This window comes from Acipenser ruthenus, chromosome 3 (assembly GCF_902713425.1).
Source record: "Acipenser ruthenus chromosome 3, fAciRut3.2 maternal haplotype, whole genome shotgun sequence".
Classification (NCBI taxonomy): domain Eukaryota; kingdom Metazoa; phylum Chordata; class Actinopteri; order Acipenseriformes; family Acipenseridae; genus Acipenser; species Acipenser ruthenus.
The window spans coordinates 80,993,751-81,012,820 of record NC_081191.1 but is presented as its reverse complement, the minus strand read 5'-3'; the positions used below and the strand labels follow the sequence as shown (position 1 = coordinate 81,012,820).

The window sequence follows — 19,070 nt, the reverse complement described above, 5'->3', positions numbered from 1 at the left end:
GATATCTACCCCAATGTGATCAAACAGGGTCGAAACGAGGAAAAATGGAATCAAGGGGGCCGGCCTCACTCTTTTGGTGGCCGTTAACACTACAACCGCCACAGCAGTCATTTTGACAATTTGAGGTTTTCAAATTGAAATGACTCTGCGTGTCTGAAAGTTATGCGGTTGTCCGTTTATGACTTTTCCTAAATACATGTATTAACCCTTTGCGGTCCATTGTCGGACCTGGTCCGACATTGCAATTATTCCTATCCGGTCCATTGTCGGACCCTGTCCGACATCATCAAAAAAACGCAAAAAACGGGTTTCTAGTCTAGTCAATGTTATAGTAATAAAATAATGACTTGGATTGCATTATTGAGGAGTTTGGTGATAAAACGAGTGATCAGGAGATGATTGATCCGTATGTACGACTATTATTATTATTATTATTATTATTATTTATTTTTTAGCATATGTGAAAGCTATAGTGAACGAAAGGGTGGGGCGGGGCTGGAGATGCCTACTTTTAAACAGCGTGTCTAAAACTAACTGTGCGTGTGAAAATAAATTGGACCTGACACGCACTTAATAAATGGACTGCAAAGGGTTAAATACCCTGACGTATTTGAAAGGCAGGATCATGAAAATAAAGACGTTATAATCCCGCCCACCTAGAACCACCAAAGCAGTTATTTTGACTGGCTTTTACAATACATGCTTTTATTTTGAATATAACCGACAATATTCTATTTTTTTAATACAAGCCTGTTGTTATCTCTACTGTGCCTGGTAGCCATCAATTCCTTCATTTTGTACAAGGAATTCACCAAGGAAAATATCAGTAGGAGAGATTTCATCTTGAAGCTAGTCACAGTGCTTCAGCAAAAACATTTTGATCAGAAAAATGCAAAGCCACATATTTCCGTATATCTGAGCACCTCCGTCCAAAAAGACTGTGGAACCAGTAACTGATATATAACCTGCCCTGTTTCCCATTGTAACTGATTCCTTAGAGAGTAATACAGATACGTGATTGGGGTCAAAATGTCTACCATCTTTCCCTCCACCGAACGGACCTGTTCGATCAACACCTGTATAGTGTGGTCATTGCCTTGCTCACCCACTATGTTGATATCCCGGCAAAAGGTACATAGGAAGCCCCCCGATCTGTATCCCCTTTTATACCTGCTGGTCGTGGTTCTCATGCCCATCCCAGGTCACAGTCCATCTGCGGACATTCTGCAATTTTGTGGCCCTGCTCATGGCACCTGAAACATAACAGGGGAGAGGGTGGAGACACCTATGCTGGCGGGATAGATCTGTCCCACCCCTCAGCGGGGTAGCGGTACCTTCTCTAACCATCGGGGACCGCTCCTGGCAGGCCACAAGGGAAGGCCCCGGCCGACCCACTTGGGGTTTACCTTACCCCCAGGCCTGGGCCTGGTTGGGGGATACCTCGGACCCTCTCGCCGGCGTTCGACCAACCGGACCTGCAGCAGCTGTCCATAATCACCAGATCGATGTCCTGGTGGACAGTCTGGGATTCGACTTCCATCCACTGCCAGCAGTAGTTTCTGGGTGGTTTCTTGGGGTCTCATCCCTTTCTCCAGCCGAAACTCCTCAAACCGCAGCTAGTAGGTCTCCAGGTTAAGCCCCAAGCGATGCAGGATCGCCTGTTTGATGAAGGTATAATCCTGCACCTCTGCACTGTCCAGTGCTTGATATGCAGTTGGAGCCTCCCCCTTGAGACACGGGGTGAGCTTAATGGCCCAAACTGCCATCATTCAGCTGCCTCTGCTATCCGCTTAAATGTAATTAAAAATGCTTCCGGATCATCCTCTGGAGTCAGTGTTAGGCGCTTAGGCTGTACTGCCATCATCCTGTGGACGGTGGCTTCAGGCTTAGCAGTTGCCGTGACTGACAGCTTCTCAGCTAACTGCGTAAACAGGCTCACCCATTGTGCCTGGCGCTGGGCCTCCTGCGCATCTTGGCGGCACTCCTGCTCCTGTAAAAACTCAAGGAAATTTGAAGGATACATCCATCCCTTTACCTTTTCATCCGTCCCTTTCCAATCTCAGTTTTGACAACTGACACCAAATGTCAAGGGGTAGGGGTACATGATGGAAACAATAACAACATAAGTCCAAAGTTTTAGTGCAACACAGTGTATTTTTTTTTTTTCTATGCTGGTGAATCACACACACACACTATTTACAATTATTTACAATGAATTACAGTTTGTGTTCAGAACCAACAATTGCTGCTGCTGCGTCTGTTCAGTCCCCAGTCTGGTCAGGCTGTTCCCTTCAGGTCGCCAACTTGCTCACCGGTTGTGTGGATCCAGAAAAGTATGCGCTAAACAGTGTTTAGTCCAAAGGAAAAACAACCATTACTGTGCAAGCTCATTTGTTGTTAAGACTCCGTGCTGCATTTGTGCTCTATCTGCCCAGACTTCTGCCTCCAGCCAGGGATCACTCGCTACTCCACACTCGCTACACTCCCCTTATGTACCTGGGGCCACGCCTCTATCAATCCATCACAGCCAACCGCTGCTTGGTTATCGCTGTGACCTAACTCGGCTTTGATATCAGTGCAACCTGAAACACCTGTGTTTCCACCCTTCACAAGATGTCCGCTGCAACCGGACCCTATGCTTAAGGTATGCTCCATCTTGGTGAGAACAAATGAGCTGCTCCCACTAGTGCCACCATCTGTCGGGAGGCCAGATTTCACTCATTTTATACACCTTCACCCTGTCACATATGTTTTAAAAAATAAACAATCAAACACTAACATCAATAACAACAAAAACTATGTATAGTCCTGTCCAAACATTTGATGGTACTGTGCTGTATATATACTAGTTACATTTCACAAGTAGTTTCATATGCTGTTTATTCAAACGGGAATGATGTTAAATCTTTATCTGTTGCCAGCTATTTTGTCTAACTCATCCTTGTAGTAAACCATTCTGATGTAACATTCACACTTCAGACCCTGAAAACATATGTTTTCATACTGGGTTAAGCAGGCTTTGTTTTCACTTTGTAGCTCTTTCAGCTTTGCACATTTAAATAGAGCTGTTATTTTCACTCCACTGCTAATTCCCATGTTTTTTTTTCTTCCTCCTTTATTTTTATTCACATAACCTGCCACAGTTTATAAAGACATTCACAAGAATGCCCCTTGAAGAGGCATAAAAAGAAAGGCTTAGATAATAAAATTAGCCACTCTCTGGGTTCCGTGTTCTTATCTTGTGTCTTGTTATAAAGCTTGGAGCAGCAGGGGAACACACAGACCTTGAAATTGCTATAAAATGAAATGTTTCCACAGCATTCAAACACATTTGCACCAGGGTTGAGATTGAGCAAAGCTATTATAAACCCCCTCCTTTTGCTAGAAGGGATTAAAAGGGAGTTGAACTGCTAATAGCTTTCGGGTGGATGGAACGGCATTTCCTCTTGGGTATACTGCTGCCTCCGGGCAGCTTCAGCTCCAATTGAATAAAAAGGAACAAAAGAAAGAAGAAAAATAAATACCTGTAGCATTGCACAGCTTCCATCTTAATATATTCAGTAAATGGATAACTAGGATAAGCCTGGCGACAAACATTGTGGCTGCAAGAAAACAAATTCTAAGTTGGGAAGGGTGGTTGGTGGTTGGTGGTTGGTGGTTGGGGTGGGGGTGGGGATTTAGATAATGCTGGCACTGGGTTAGCGAGTTGCAGAGGTGCTTATATTGACATGAGGTGCTATGTGATGGGGTTACAAACTGAGTGAGTGAGATAATGGCCCGTGGGGCAGCACAGCTACACATTGCCATTTTCTCTGCTACATTAACTTTCTATGGGTTGCGTTTAGGCTGAAACAAATCACAGGGGCAGAGGTCATTGAGTCTGGAGCAGTCCAAGATGGAAAGGAGGACTGTTATTACAATGATGGGGAAATGCAGGCCACCAGCTTTGAATGTGCATTAATGACATGTAACATTTACTAGTTAAAATATTATTGCCGTTCAGGACTGAGAGGCTGTAGATGTGTATTCTCTGCTCAGTTTGGTTTTGTTCTGCAGTGGGACTTCATCTTGGCGAACTACACATTTCACAGTTTTAGCTGTGAACACGGGCTGAGATTGTGATCACTGTTTTCAGTTCTGTTCTTTGGCATGATTGCCTAATTCTGTTCACTGGTAACAAGCAAATTGTACTGTATACTTACAGTAAGTACCATTAAGCTTTCTAACCCATGTGAAAAACAAGTATTTATCAAATCTTCCATGCTCACTCCTTTTGGAGTAAAAAGCTTTGATAATGTTGGGCTTACTCTTTAGTGAAGGGACTGATGAATTTAAGATTAAACATGCTATTAGATAAATGGTGTCCTGCTGATTGTTCAACTTTATGTAATAGAAATTGTTAAATAATGGAACACAACTTGCATATGTTTGGCAAACATTTTTGTGGGAACACAAATAGTGCTAATAACAATTTGGTATAAAAGGCTTTGAGAATCTAGCCCAAAGTGATCTAGTCTAAGCTCTGTTCCAACACCAGTGCTTTTTCATGGACAGGATTAAGAGCAGAGGCATACATAGGTTAAGAAGGCTGTGGATAGAGGGTCAGCTTGGCATGTTTCATTTTGCTCAAGGTTTTAACCAGGACTATCAGATATTCCCACACCAGCACTTGTTGGGTGGCAGCATATTTAAGCGTCTTGCTTCGTAGCGGGAGTATTGGTTTGGGCTTTTAAGTGCATTCTAATGTGATGATGGGATAGAAAGGCTGTTTTTGTAGTTACTTGATTTGCAGATCATATTCCTTTGTAATTAAAACAGGTTGTATTTGTAAGGCTGGGAAGCTGCCACTAGGGACAATGGTGTCCCCTTCTCAGATTATATTTCTTGTTGTGGTTAGAAATTGAAATTTCTCACTGCTTCATCTTTCCAAGATTAGAAAATATATGGGGAGGCACAATGTAGTCTATTTAGCACAAAGTAAAGGTTGTGTAATACAACGCAAGATAATACAAGTTTTATGTGACGTTTCAGGGAGGAAACAGAAAAACTAAAATAGCACACAAAGAATTCGAATAATAGTCTTCTATGGGGGTGGATATCAACAAATCTAGACGCAAGCACAGAAATAAAAATAAAAAATCAGAATAATGTAAATTATAAACTAAAAATGTAAATGAGGTTTAATATATTGTACTTTGCTGTGTAAATACATTTTTCAAATAAATAAATACAAATATTAAGATGAAGGTGATGCATGTGCATCATTTACTTATGTTTCAAAGCCAGGTATATGCAGTATGGAAAATATGCTTTTGTTTTATACACATGTGAAGTGTTTTGGCTTTTCTGAGACATTGTATAGCTCTTACTTAGGCAGGAAATACTGGCATGATGAGTGTGGGTGGTGTTGGCAACAGAAGCAGAGACCCACCGGCCACAGTTTAGACAGTTGATCTGGTCCTGTCTAGGCCAAGAGAATGGGAGTGTTTCATTTCTACTTGCTTATTATACAGGTATATAAAGTAATGCTACATGTTAACCAAAGACGTTGATGTTCTGCGTTCTTTGTTTGTTTTTCACAGCTCGCATTGTATTGAAATTAGCCATGTGCTTAGAAGGAGAATCTGTTATACAATGATGAGAGTAATTGTAATTTGTACCTCCTGTATATGTGTTAAAATGAATTAAAATGCAAATTTGATTTTGTTGGGGTTGGGTGACTGCTGATTTCAGGGGCCAGAATCCAGTATTTAAAATTATTGTTTCAATGTCTTTTTCCTTATTTTTTTTTTTTAAATAATATGGTGGTCTAGTTACATTCCATAAATAAGGGAGACTTCAAACCTGGACCTGTTGAATTTTTGACTGATTGTCATACCATATTTGGGGGTAAGTCAACCTACACAGGTGTGTTCCAAACACCATCACAGACTTTTCCTATTTGGAGTAGCTGTACTCTTGCAGACCTTAAGTCTTATTCAGAAGACATAGTGAAACTTAAAAACGGAGAGATTATGTTTCTATTGCAAAGGCACAGTATCAGCTGGTGCGTGCAGCTGCCAACCATCTGCTGCTGGGTGAGAATGAACATATCTGTCTTCCTTTCCATCAGGATTAGACACGTTTTGAAGATTGAACTTGCTGGTCACTGTTAGCTACAGGTTGTGCCTTCAATATAATTCCTCCTCCCATCTTGTCCTTGGTGTAATGTTTCTGTTTCTGATATACCCCTTTAATTAGTATGTAAACTGCCACAGTCCTTCCATTCCAAAGCTATTGCAGGATGCTGGTCACCTTGTCTTTGTACAAGAAAGACATCTCCTTCCTACATGTTGTGCACTGCTCAATAATTATATGGATATTTGCTTTATGAGGCTGCACATAGCAGGAAGTTGTGTGAGACTTTTTTGCATGCCACCTGTACAGCTGAGCAAACAAAACCTGTACTCTTGAAAGTAGGGCATAACATGCTGAATAACGATTGTAGTAATTATATAAAACACTTTTCTGCTGAACAAGGATTGCAATGATTGCCGTGAAGACTATGCAAGAAGAGCACCTTGATTCTAAAACCTTGTTCAATGTCATGGCCACTCATGAGCGAATAAAAAAATGAGATTTGCCGGGTTATTTCCAGATGCACAAAGCTAGCATGGTCAGCTGTCTCAGTACAAAGAGGCAGAGAGGAAAAGAAATCTTTGGAATGCTAAGCTGGGGCTGCAGTATGTACAGTTAGGGGCCAAAATATATTACTGTGGCAGAAGAACTGCTACACTGAACCCTGCTTTTCATTGCCCGAACCTTGGAAACACTTCATTCTCAACTGTGCTCTCGAACAATTTGAACTGAATTTGAAATACCATTGTTCTAACTTTCTTCTGAAAAAGTACATACATGTATGAATTTTTAGAAGAGAGTGAAAATTATTGGAAGAATTATTTAAGATTTATGCATAGTTTTATGGCCTAAACACAATAAAGAGGTCTCACTATTTCCCTTTGTACAGCTAGCTCTTAAATTCTGTGCACTGCTCCGGCAGTCATAAAGTAAAACCTTTATTGCTGTTTTCAATTAAAGTATTGAGTTTCATTGTTTTTTTACACTGTGAAATGTATTTTTGTTTTGTTGTCATCATATTGTGGGATCTTGTTTTGCAGTTGAATTTGATTGTTTTTTTATTTGGTTATAATAAGTTCAGTGTTTGTGGTTGATATTTGTATCATTGCTTTCTCTTCACTTCAGATGGGCACATCATGTAGTGCCACTGATGACCAGCTTTATCCTGTGTTATAGGGAGCATTGAAGTGGATACACACACAGGATGTGGTGACATTCCCCAGCTATGAACCAGGGTGCGTGAATAAAAATATTAAAACAATTGTGATTATGTTGAAAACTATATCTGCAATACCAGCACACACAATGCTGGATACAGCAAAGGTAAAGCAATGTGTTGTTTGTTAACTCAACAGGGTGTTCTATAACCCTTTCTAAATTAAATACATATTCTCACTTTATATGCACACAAATGCTAATGAACAATAATGTAACTTCTCCTTCTTAGCAGTCAAAGTTCCTTCTTTATAGTTTTATAACTTTACAATAGGGTTATTTTTTTAAATATTTTTTTATTCTTCTTTTAAAATGTCCTCTTGGAGTGTTTTATTTTAGAACAACCTTGATTAATTATATTTTGGTATAATCAGTTGTTAAGTTATAAAATAGTTTAGAAAAAAATAGTCTGTCTGTCTGTTCCTTTATGCATTCGCACCCCGCAGGAGCCAGTGCAACCAAACTTTGCATGGCCTCCTCTTTCATCCAGGGGAAGGTCGAGGGCTATGTTTAGACACAAAATTTTGACCCCCAGGGTACTTTATTTAGTAACCCCATTGCTGGATCACTACAGTAGCCATGTATCTCAAATTAAAGAAACCCACAAAACCAAAAAATAAATAAAAATAACAAAAATTTAAAAAAAAATTAAAAAAAGCAAAAACCAAAAATAAATAGTTAAAAAAGGGAAAGGGGTCCGAGCGCATTGTGCGACACCCAAGATCAGTAACGTACAGGAAACCATAAGGCTACCGTCCCCCAATTTGTCATGCATGAAATATTGAAATATTGAATTTCCCCGGGTAACATCGGATACTTCAGCTAGTATAATATATATTAAATTGCTATTTGGATAAGACGATCCACATGGACTTTGCATAAAGTGGTTATCAACTTTGCATTGAACATGTAGGTATGTAGACATTAAAAATATCCTGTATTGCATAGCCTAATGTTAGTTTGTCCAATTCTCTGGAATTCTTACCATTATTAACCCTTTTGAGTGGCTGCAATTATTTTTGGCATGCCCTTGGCTGTACTTGCTTCATATTCATGGACTTTTCATTTAAGTCATTTTTGGACAGAGAATACAGAAAATAGAAGGCTCTTGTTTTCACTTGTGTGTCACTGATCATTGACCTCCCATTGGGTGAAGCCTGTTCCATTTTCACTTTGAGAATGCCCTTATTTGTGACTTAGGAACTTGAAGTAAAAAACTAAAAAGTAAAATTCTTCACTGTTACTGTTGCACAGCAAGGACAATATACACACTGAGTCATGGGGTTCTCAACTTTTTCACTGTACCAAGCAGCATATGTGGCACCCCAAAATATATTATATACAGTATATAATGTACAGTAAAAGTACTAGAATGAATATGCATTGTTATAATGCTCCCAATATACTACTAATTAGAAGCAGAATACAATTTAGATTAAATATTTGACTAGCAGTTTTTTAACTTGACCTTTAATAATACTGTTTAGTAATAAAATACTGTGCATTGCTATCGCTATCAAACTAAGCTGGCAATTAATGATGCAGAATGCACTGAATAATGGGACAATCAAGCAATTGATATACCGCCAATGTCCAGGCCCTATTTGAACAAACTGCCCTTATTGTGTGCATTATAACATTGTTATGGCATACTGTATCTTTAAACTGCATTGTGATTTATATATTTCTTTGTATATATGCATATATTTATTTTATATTTAAAATAATGACTTAAACATTTCTAACTTCAAAAGTCTTAATGATTCTGTGGAATATTTGTAAGCTTTTTATATAGCATTTATCACGCTATATTGCATTTGTTTTAAATTTGTATTCATTTAAGTTTGTTTAAAATTATATTTTAATAAAGTATTTGTATTTTTAAGGATGGTTGTATTTCATGCTCAGTGGGATATAGCTCTTGTGATATACGTGTGTTCTGCATTCTGTTTTTTAATTATTTTATGGTTAAATAACTTAGAGTTTAGTTTGTATCCATGTTAAATAGATACTGACCCTAATTCACGTAGAATACAAAACACTAGCTATTTTGTGTGCCTTCAGCCTAGTGCAATTATCAAAGGCCTTTAAGGTTACTTTGGCCAATAGTGTGGGGGGTGAGGGGTGTAGCTGGAACTAGTTTAAATTGTGAATTGAGTACAATTTAAACTGATTTACAGAGCCTTGCAACATACACACAAGGAGGCAGTGTGGTCCAGTTGTTAAAGTCCAGCACCTGGACAAGGGCATCTGCTAAGAAATAAATAAATAAATAAATAAATAAATACATAAATAAATAATAACCAGAAGGTCACCGGTTCAAATCCCACCTTTGCCACTGACTCATTGTGTGACCCTGAGCAAGTCACTTAACCTCCTTGTGCTCCATCCTGCGGATGAGATGTTAAATCGATGTCCTATTGTAAGTGACTCTGCATATAATGCACAGTTCACAGCCTACCTCTCGCAAGCACTTTGTGATGGTGGTCCACTATGAAAGGCGCTATATAAAGATTTATTATTATTATTATTATTATTATTATTATTATTATTATTACATTTCAGTGTTAAAAATGACTTTGTCACGGATTTATCATTTTAATTTTCAGGGGTTCTGATGTTATTAAATAAATCTCAGTTCTTATATGTCACAGCTAAATTAAGAGGTATCAGCAGCTCTACATATTTAGCAGTTAAGCACGCATTTGCATAGAAATGCCTACAGTCAGCTTTGATCACAAAACAGTTGCAGAACTGCACCAAACTGGATTTTGTGAATTCAACTTGTGACCACTTTGAAATTGTGTCATTTGTGATTTTTCTTCTGTCAGTCTGGTGGAGTGGGGGATGAGTGAGTCAGTGTTCCTGTAAAAACATTCATGAGCTGTAAAGCTGTTGTAAAGTCATGTTTTGCCATCTGGTGGCCCTTATCAGAGTTCCTGTCTTGACCTCTCTAGCAGAGTAAAGGCATGTTCAGTAAATAAAGCCTCAGGGATGTTAAACCTCCTCCTTGTTATAGTAATGACTTCTTTGGATTGTTTAGATCACCACTAAAGGATGAATGGTGGATAATAAAAAAAAATAAAAAATAAAAAAAAGTTTAGCTGTAATTGCAAGTCAACAAAATACCTGTAGGTATCCAGGGATATACATACTGTAGATTTTAAAAGCATGTCTTTTAACACGTGCTTTTTTCCCTGCCATGCCACTTACCGTTGCTGACAGTCTGTCTGTTCAACTTGTTTATTTGTCTTGAACAGATTAATGAATGCTGTTTCAAAGAGTTATCAGCATCTGCTTAAGCCATTCCAGTCTAATACACTGAAACAGATACTGTGCAAGTGGGAAGTGTTAAGAGACTGTAAATAGGGCTCTTGGTGGCTTTTGTTTTCTTTTTCGCTTTGCTGATTTAACTGTGGGTCTTGTTAGACCAAAAGAATACCTGTCTTGACCTCCTTCAGCTCTTGGCATGATTGTAATGTAAGCTTCACATCTGTCCTGACAATTTTCTGGAAATATTGTGTTTTAGGATTTTCTTTTCATAGAGTGTCATGGGCTTTATGTCGCCCAAGCACTGTATAAACATTCAAATGGAGCTGGGTGTCTCGTTATCCTTTAGTTGTAATTCCTGAAAGTAACGTTTCATAATATATTACCAAAGCTATATTGTAAACTGATCCAAATAAAAAAAATAAAAAACTGCTGAACCCAGAAAAAGGAAATGTTTAGTATAAATGTAATCCTCTGTTGTATAGCTTGTATGTAATTTTGTGTCTTTGTGATTGTCCTGATCGCATAGAGTACTTTCTATGATTACACATAATTGGTAAACTGCTGTATACATTCTCAAATACTCCCTTTGCAGATAAGTGAGACCACGATTTAATATAGCACAGCCAATCATTCAGTACAACAATGAATGAGTTCTATAACTCAGCCACATTGAAACAATGTGACCCATAAGCAGTACATAACCTACTTCACAAAAGCAAAGAGTGAGGGTGATGTTTTCACATTGGAGGAATGTGGGAAAGGCAATCCTTAAGATTTATAGATTTATAATAGGGAGGTGGGAGCAGTTGTGCTCTTTCTGCCGCTGCAGATGTAACAGCTCAGTGCAATCTGCAGACCACTGCTGTGGCAACACTTTTATTAGTTCATTTCAAATAGCTCTGTCACCTACTTTGGAGCAGTGTAACTTTTGGCTGAGGGTGGGGGGATGGGGGAGTATTGATCCCTGTGGAAGGGTTAAAACAGAATTAAAGTGTTTCTGTTCTGCTTCTGTGTGTCTCGCAGAGAGGGTCCCGGGGGTCCTGTGGGATTACAGGGAGTTGTGAGAAGTAACATAACTGGTCAGCAGGCATAATCCACTCCCTCCCCACTCTCCCCCGGCACCTCCTCCTTTTCTTCTTTTTATAGCAGTTATTTCTCTCTCTCTCCAAATCTCAGGTTACCATGCTAAGAGTTCCCAAACCTATAGTATTTTTTTGTCCTTGTCCCTGCCTCCTGCTTCTTAAGAGCTACCCAGCAGCCTCCCTGATTGGATTGGGTAGTTTGTCTTGACACACCACTGTGCTGAGTGCTTGAGGAGACGTGTTTCAACAGATGGTTGGGGTTAGTGTGTGTCATCACATTCGAGAAGGGATTAGAGAAGGAAGGTTGTCTTCCAGGAGCTGTGTGGTCCTCAAGTGTGAACCCTCACAAGAAGGGGCAAAGGAGACAAGGGGGAATCCTGTTTAAACCACAGGAACACTTTCTTTTCAGGTAAGGTAAAAGATAAAACTTGGTGCTGCTTTTTATTTCAGTTCTGTGCCGCAGTCCTGCAAAAACAGTTGCCAGCTTCTTATCATATAGTTCTGTAGACTTGACAGATAACCATAAAGTTTGGTTTGATGCTTTTAAGAAACTAATCTGATTCTTAATTTAATTTTATTTTTTTAAATCAAATGTTGCACTGGAGCAAAAAGTTTTAAAAAATCAGCCAGTACATTTTCACTGGTAGGACAAAAAAATGAAAAGTTTGTATAAAATGTGAACAAAACAGATATATATATAGTGTTATTATATCAGGTGTCAATAAGTGCAATTCAAAATGTGTTATTTCTGTTGCTTTTCTGTAGTCATTTCTGTAAATGTCTTTGAAAGGACACAACATAAAACTTTAACTAGTGGTAGTTTCACAAACAATGTGTTTGTTTGCAGCTCAGTGTGCTTGGGTGTAGCACTACTTTGTAGAGAAACAGGTGTTGAAAGACATGCTTTTAAAACCTATAGTACTTAGAAAAGCGTTTTTGCCATATGTTACAAACTTGATCATTATAGAGAAAGCATGAGCATTAATGAGGCATTGTACTGTACATGTAATAATTCATTCTAAGCATACACTCTCCAGAATTAATCTATCAATAAAACTATTACTTGTTATAGCTTTACTTGAGCTACAGGTATACATGTGGTGTATCCAGCTGATGATACAATCAGAGGAGAGTCGCCTATCACATCACGTGCGGTGTGAAAGGTAGTGTCACAGCGAAAGTAGCATTTTATCACAGGACAAATCGCATCGCTTCCGGTGTGTGGAGATCTTAATTCTCAGTTTATGGGTTAAAAACCTTTCTGTAGCAAGCATGTAAAATATACGGTGTGTCCCCAAAATACTGCAGCTCAACTTCAAATGTTAATGGAAAGGCCAATTTTTATGCTTCAATTGAAGTATTTAACTTCACTTAAAACTTCTTGCCAATAATTTAAAATATATGTTATGTATCATTTTAGATATCACTGAAGGCAGTGAACAATGCATGAGTTGTTTGCAAAAAATGGTGTGCCTGTGCCTGAATTAAGTAAAGGAAGTGTAGTCTGATTTACTGTTCTTTCCACGGATGAACTTTTAGATATAAAAATGTGGTCCAAAAAATGACTATACAACTATACAAAATAAGTTACAGAAAGAAATATTAGAACAGTCTGTGCTGCAATTTTCAAAAAACTATTGTGTAAAACAAATGTATAATTGATTTTTAAAATTGTTTTCTAGTTGTATTGTTTAGAACTATACAAACTAATACTATTTTAAAGCTTTTTACTCCACAGAGTAAATTACTCATTTTATTTTTCAAAAGCTTAACAATTTTAAAACACCCTTTGAAATTACAAAATGATACATAAACTAACAAACTTCAATTGCTTGAAATTAAATGACTGCTGTTTTTATTTCTATTTTTGTAACCACGGCAATGGAGTAAAAGGCTTTGAAAATCAGCACCAATAAGGGTGCTATTATTTATAGAGCACTTTGTGGCAATCTTTATTGTGAAAGGTGCTATATTAAAAATAAAGTTTATTTTTATTACATATGTATTTATTTATTCTTCACATTTAAAAATTCGTTCATGATTTTAAATAGTTTGAAGCTTTAGTGATAAGCGTTGAGAAGAATTTGCATAGTACATAGATTCCTTAAGTGTTAATGACATCAACATAGATTAGAGCATTTTTCATTGATATGAGAGTGGTGTCCAAGAACTGAGAAGTTTCAGTGACTCACATTCAGGTCTAATGAACTTCCACATTCCCTGATTCAAGAGCCAGACACTCAAAATGCGCTTGATAAGAAAACACTGACAAGCTTTTAAAGAACTGTATATTAGTTCACACTGCCAAACGATGTTGGTTTATAATCATTGATGGGTACTTTTTATTGGTAGTAATGTGTAGATTACAAATAATATTTTAACTTACAACAGAGTGCATTGGTATTTCTGTGTTCTACTAACACAACAGTTTCATAATGTAGAGCTAGTGGTATTTGGAAGCATATCAGAGTGTTCATTTGTTTAAATTAATTACTTTTACTGTTTCCTCTTTTTCAATTCTTATAATACAATAGTTTTTCTTTAGAAATACCAGCTGGTTGCATCTAGAAAAGACAGATAATTTGAAGTGTGCTCAGCAGTAAGTTTAGTGCTGCATGGGTTGTGACCTGCGGTGTCAAAAAGGATCGGGCTGTAGGAATCACTGAAAATTCTTACTTTTTAAACTTTTGCTTAACAGGAATAAAAACTGTGTTTGCACTTAATCAGCTCCCTAAGGCAAGACCTGGCAATATTTTCAATGAGTCAAACTTCCATCATTACAAAGAATCGGATTGCTTTCTTTGCAATATATCCGGGTGCCCAATTATACTAAAAAGAACTCCTTTTGACCTACATTTTTAATAGCAAGCTTATGCTGTGGTCTTAGCTGCAGAAGTCGTCTCTTAGTATGAACCTGGTGGGCTAGACAACATGAGCTTAAAATATATGTGCAGGTCTCAAATTACACTGAAACGACATATGTGTACTCTGGCACATGTATTGTCAAGTGCATTTAGGAACAAAAGATACATAGACATACAACACTGTAAGTAAACAATAGCAACAACTGTAACATTGTTTTTTTTATTCAGTTCCGCTGCCAACAAAAATATTATTACAGTAGCTATTTTTTTAGTCATTCGTTTTCAACTTGAGACCAGTTTAACTGAGAGAATCTGAGCCAACCATGACTCTTGTTAATAAAGAGGAAATATTATTCATGCGAGAGGAGCACAATGTGTTTTGGGTTGCCAGTGCAGTAATCCATCAAATGAGACTGGTAATCAGTACACATCAGTGCAGCTGGATGGAAATGCATTCTATCACACTGCCACCATCCATGCTGCTCAAGAGGTTGTTTCAGGTACATCACTGGCTCAATCAGAAACAGTCATGAAGGACACAAGCTTACCTGTGAGACTGCTACATCTTTGAAATGTAGGTGTTCAGTCAGCATGTTTTTTTTTTATTATTATTTCTTATTTGATACATTAACTGTTCAGTTGTTATGAATATAATGACTTGTGATATTATTTGTGGAGAAGTCATTGTGAATGCTGAATAATGACACTTTCAAGTAAAGTGGTTCCTAAAACAGTTTAATTTTAAAAGATGCTACAGTAATTGGAATATAATATGTATAATTTTTAAGTCTGAGAAGGAGTCAAAGAAATTAAAGTTTAGAAACTGCCCGGACATGCTGAATCCATAATTTCTATTTTGTAAGATTTTTTAATTTATTCATATGTAGAGGAGTTTTCCAATCTCAAAAGAAGCGTTGATGAGCATTTTATGAGAAAACATATTCTTTTTAAATGTATAAAGAGAGGTTGATAGCCTTTTTTAATTAAATAACTGACTGCATTAGGACAATGCTGTTACATGGCTTAAAGCTTGTATCCTACGGGAACGTTTAGCAGCTAATGGGGTAAGGAGGGATATGAACAATGCACATTCTTAAAATTTCTGTGTGTTTGTTTGTTTTGGCTGCTTTTGTTTTGTTGACCTCGAAGCCAATTCACTACCAGACAGGATAGGGTCCCACGATCTGATAAGAGAACAATTAGCACTTGTTTCTTGTGTTACATTCAAAAGACAGAGGTATGTTTCTGTCAGTGAGAGTATATCTCTGAGAAGTCTCTTGGGAGTTTTTCCTCCTCAGGAAAAGTAAGAGTTAAGTACCAGAAAAGAATATGAGGATAAAAGATTACTTTAAAACAAAATTTGAATGTAATTACCAAATTGTTAATAATATCCTTACAATTTAATGGGCAGAATGAGCAATGTCTACTCTGCTTTTCAGTGACATTTTGCATTTACCGTTAACAAACTCAGTGGGACCTATTTTGAAACAAGATAATAGCAAGTGGTACATTTAATGCCAATAACAAGACTGCATTTCTTCACTGATATGACCCATAAGATGACCCGTCTAGGATAGAATAGAGCCTGGCTTTCAGGAGTCAAAGGACAGCGCTGATGTCATGATGAGAGCTTTGAACACACCAGACTGTTCATTGAGCTGTATCATAAAGACATAAGAACGACAATTAGAAAAAAAGCATTTCAATAACAATCTAAGAATGAGAAAGGATGCAGAATTTATAACAGGTGCACAAAGAACAGTATTTCCTGTGCTTGCAGTTTTATTATGTCTTTCATTTGAAAGGTAGTTTAACATGCTGGCAACTATGTGGTGCTTTATTATAATACTCATCAGTTATTTTTTAGTGCTTAGAGATCTAGGAGTTTAGAGGATAATTGCAGCAATAAAAAGTAACGTACCATAAACAGGCTATTTTCATTAGTCTTCCCTTAAGTCTTTTATTTTAAAATTTAATTCTGAGTTTAAATAGGTTTACAATTCAGCTAAAGAGACAGATGATTGAAGAAGAAACATGGCACCCAAATGTCTCCAGGAAATGTGAATAGATGTTCCCATTAGTCAGTATTGTGCAGAGTGTCTCCTTTCTTGTTTCTGGTGAATGGAGGTCAGGGAACTGCCTGCCATCGGGCAGGGTCCCCCACAACTGTCTCGGACCCTGCAATGTCCTTGCCCTGTCAACTCTGTTGTATTATAATCTACTCCCTGGAGGGAAGCAAACGGCTTTATATTTAATGAATAGCCTGCCTATATCACATACAGTTAAATTCCAGTCCGACTGCATCCGAATGAAACTTGGATTAAAATGTTGAACCACTGGGGGTAGAAGCTTTCATCTGGGGCCAAAGTTGGCAAAAAGGATGTCTTAGTTATCATGGAGAACAACACCAAGCTTGTGGACACTTTGCTTTACTTTTTTTGTATTAAAGAAAGCACAACATTTTTGTTGCTGTAGGTTTATACATAAAAATGATGATTAGCAACTAGAAGACACTGTTCTGCTGCTGGCCAAAACCATGGCAAGCTCCAAGATGTAATTTCCAAATAGGATGTCTTATTTTCCCATTAACTCACTATGGTTTAATCACTGTAAATCTTAATAAACATGATTTTTCAATTGATATTGTGTTTCAAACACTCATCAGAGGTCAGTTCCAAGGAATAATTATAAACTGTCTTCTAGCTTACATAAAGGTTACATATTTTCATGTTTTTTCCCCAGCTTTCAGATGGTAGATTTATGAATGTCTGACTTATTGCATGCAGCGAATAACAGTTGTAATAGGATAAAAGAACAAGCAGGTTATAATTTTATAATTATGCAACAATTACCCGGGTCATTGCTTGTCTTAAATCTTTAAAAGGCTTTTTAATTTCTTTTATGAATATTGCCTCATCTGCTCTGAGACGTGAGGTTGAGAATTACAGCTCCAGTAAAAAAAAAAAAAAAACCTGCCTGTAGATTTACTGTAGAGTTAGGTTTTGCACTAAAAGTCTTCTAATGCACCTTTAGGCTGAAAAGGTAGTTTCATGTATAACAAAGGTCAGATAATTTCTCAAAGGACAAGTCATAACAAGCTGCTTTCGTTGAGAGGAGCATTGTACTTACTTAAGAAAACTTCAACCATTACCTGACAAAGACAGTTAAAAGATTTACTGACCTGCTAGTTTTATCTTTTTTGAAAACTTCAGAAAATGACGACGCTCTTTAATGCATTTCCTTACATTTAAGACACTCCTGTATGGAACAGAAAGTTGCTGTTTACTGACAGCCCATCTGTAACATCCATGCTATTCAAAAAACACTTAGACCCCATTCACACTACTGTGCTGGCCCAGGGCCGTCTCAGATTCTGGTTTGCAACCCCATTCACATTTGCTGTTTAGGCGCCTTTGCATGTTCTATGTGACTGAAAAGCAGGCCTAAAATGTGGCGAAAATGCTTTTTTATTTTTTTTTATGGAACAATAGCCTGTACTCAGAATGGAAGAGCTACCGGGATTTACAGTAATCCTTGATTGTAGCAGATGTTTCTTATTAATATACATATTTTTCAATGTAGCACAGTAGCCATTTTACATATATGGGGCTCCTGAGTGGCGCATCCAGTAAAGGCACTTCGTGTGGAGTGCAGGATGTGCCCTATAGCCTGGAGATCGCGGGTTCGAATCCAGGCTATGTCATTGCCAACCGTGACCAGGAGTTCCCAGGGGGCGGTGCACAATCGGTCGAGCGCCACCCGGGTAGGGAGGGCTTAGGTCGGCAGGGCAAACCACGGTTCCCCGCCACCAGCGACTCCTGTGTCTGATAGGGCGCCTGCGGGTCTGCTGTGGAGCCATTCAGATCTGTGTTGTCCTCCGGTACTATAGGTCTGATGGCTTCGCTGTGGATCTGCAGTGCGAAAAAAGACGGCTAGGCAAGGACACGTTTCGGAGTGTGCGTGTGTCAGCCGCCATTCCCTGAGTTGCCGGGGGGTTGCAGCGGTGAACTGGGATTAAAAAAATACAATTGCCGATTCCAAACTGGGGAGAAAACTGAGGTAAAATCATTGTCGATGACTAAATTAAAAAAAAAAAACATATATTATTGACTATTTTGACGTAATGTTATGGTGTGTAACAGGGTGACGTTTCAAGCTTACACAATCACATTATTCTCTCAAGAACACTGAGGTATTAAGAATGTGGGAAACAGCAACTTGCTAGTGTTGACAGGTATAAATATTTATTTTCGTAACGGATACTTCACAGACTGACACGGAAGTCGTTTAGTCCACATATCATTGGTGTCTCTTGAAGACCGCAAAGCCTGAGTAGGATCATTTCCTACAAAATAAAAAAAACCACTCGGAAGCCCCTCCCTCGATGTCAAGTGCAGTGTTTGGCTGTTCCATGAATCCTCCCTCAGATGTGGGAAATCAGTCTGCTTTCAATTCCCAAATGCCATTTCATCTCGAAAAGTTTACTATAAATGGCAATGTTCAATGTTATGTTTATGGC

The 19,070-nt window shown here is 38.1% G+C and overlaps 1 protein-coding gene across 4 annotated transcripts in view; it reads left to right on the top strand.

Annotated features, from left to right (window-relative positions):
* Positions 1–19,070, top strand: part of LOC117435361 (extracellular sulfatase Sulf-1-like) — an 80,227-nt gene that overhangs the window by 6,974 nt on the left and 54,183 nt on the right. For 2 of the 4 annotated variants that reach the window (XM_059017282.1, XM_059017286.1), the window contains exon 1: positions 11,781–12,096. The exons of 1 other annotated variant lie outside the window; for it this stretch is intronic. The gene's annotated coding sequence lies outside the window, so the exon portion shown is untranslated. Of the gene's footprint in view, positions 1–11,779; positions 12,097–19,070 lie in introns of those variants that run through there. One more of the 4 variants, XM_034058450.2, reaches the window with a different exon arrangement.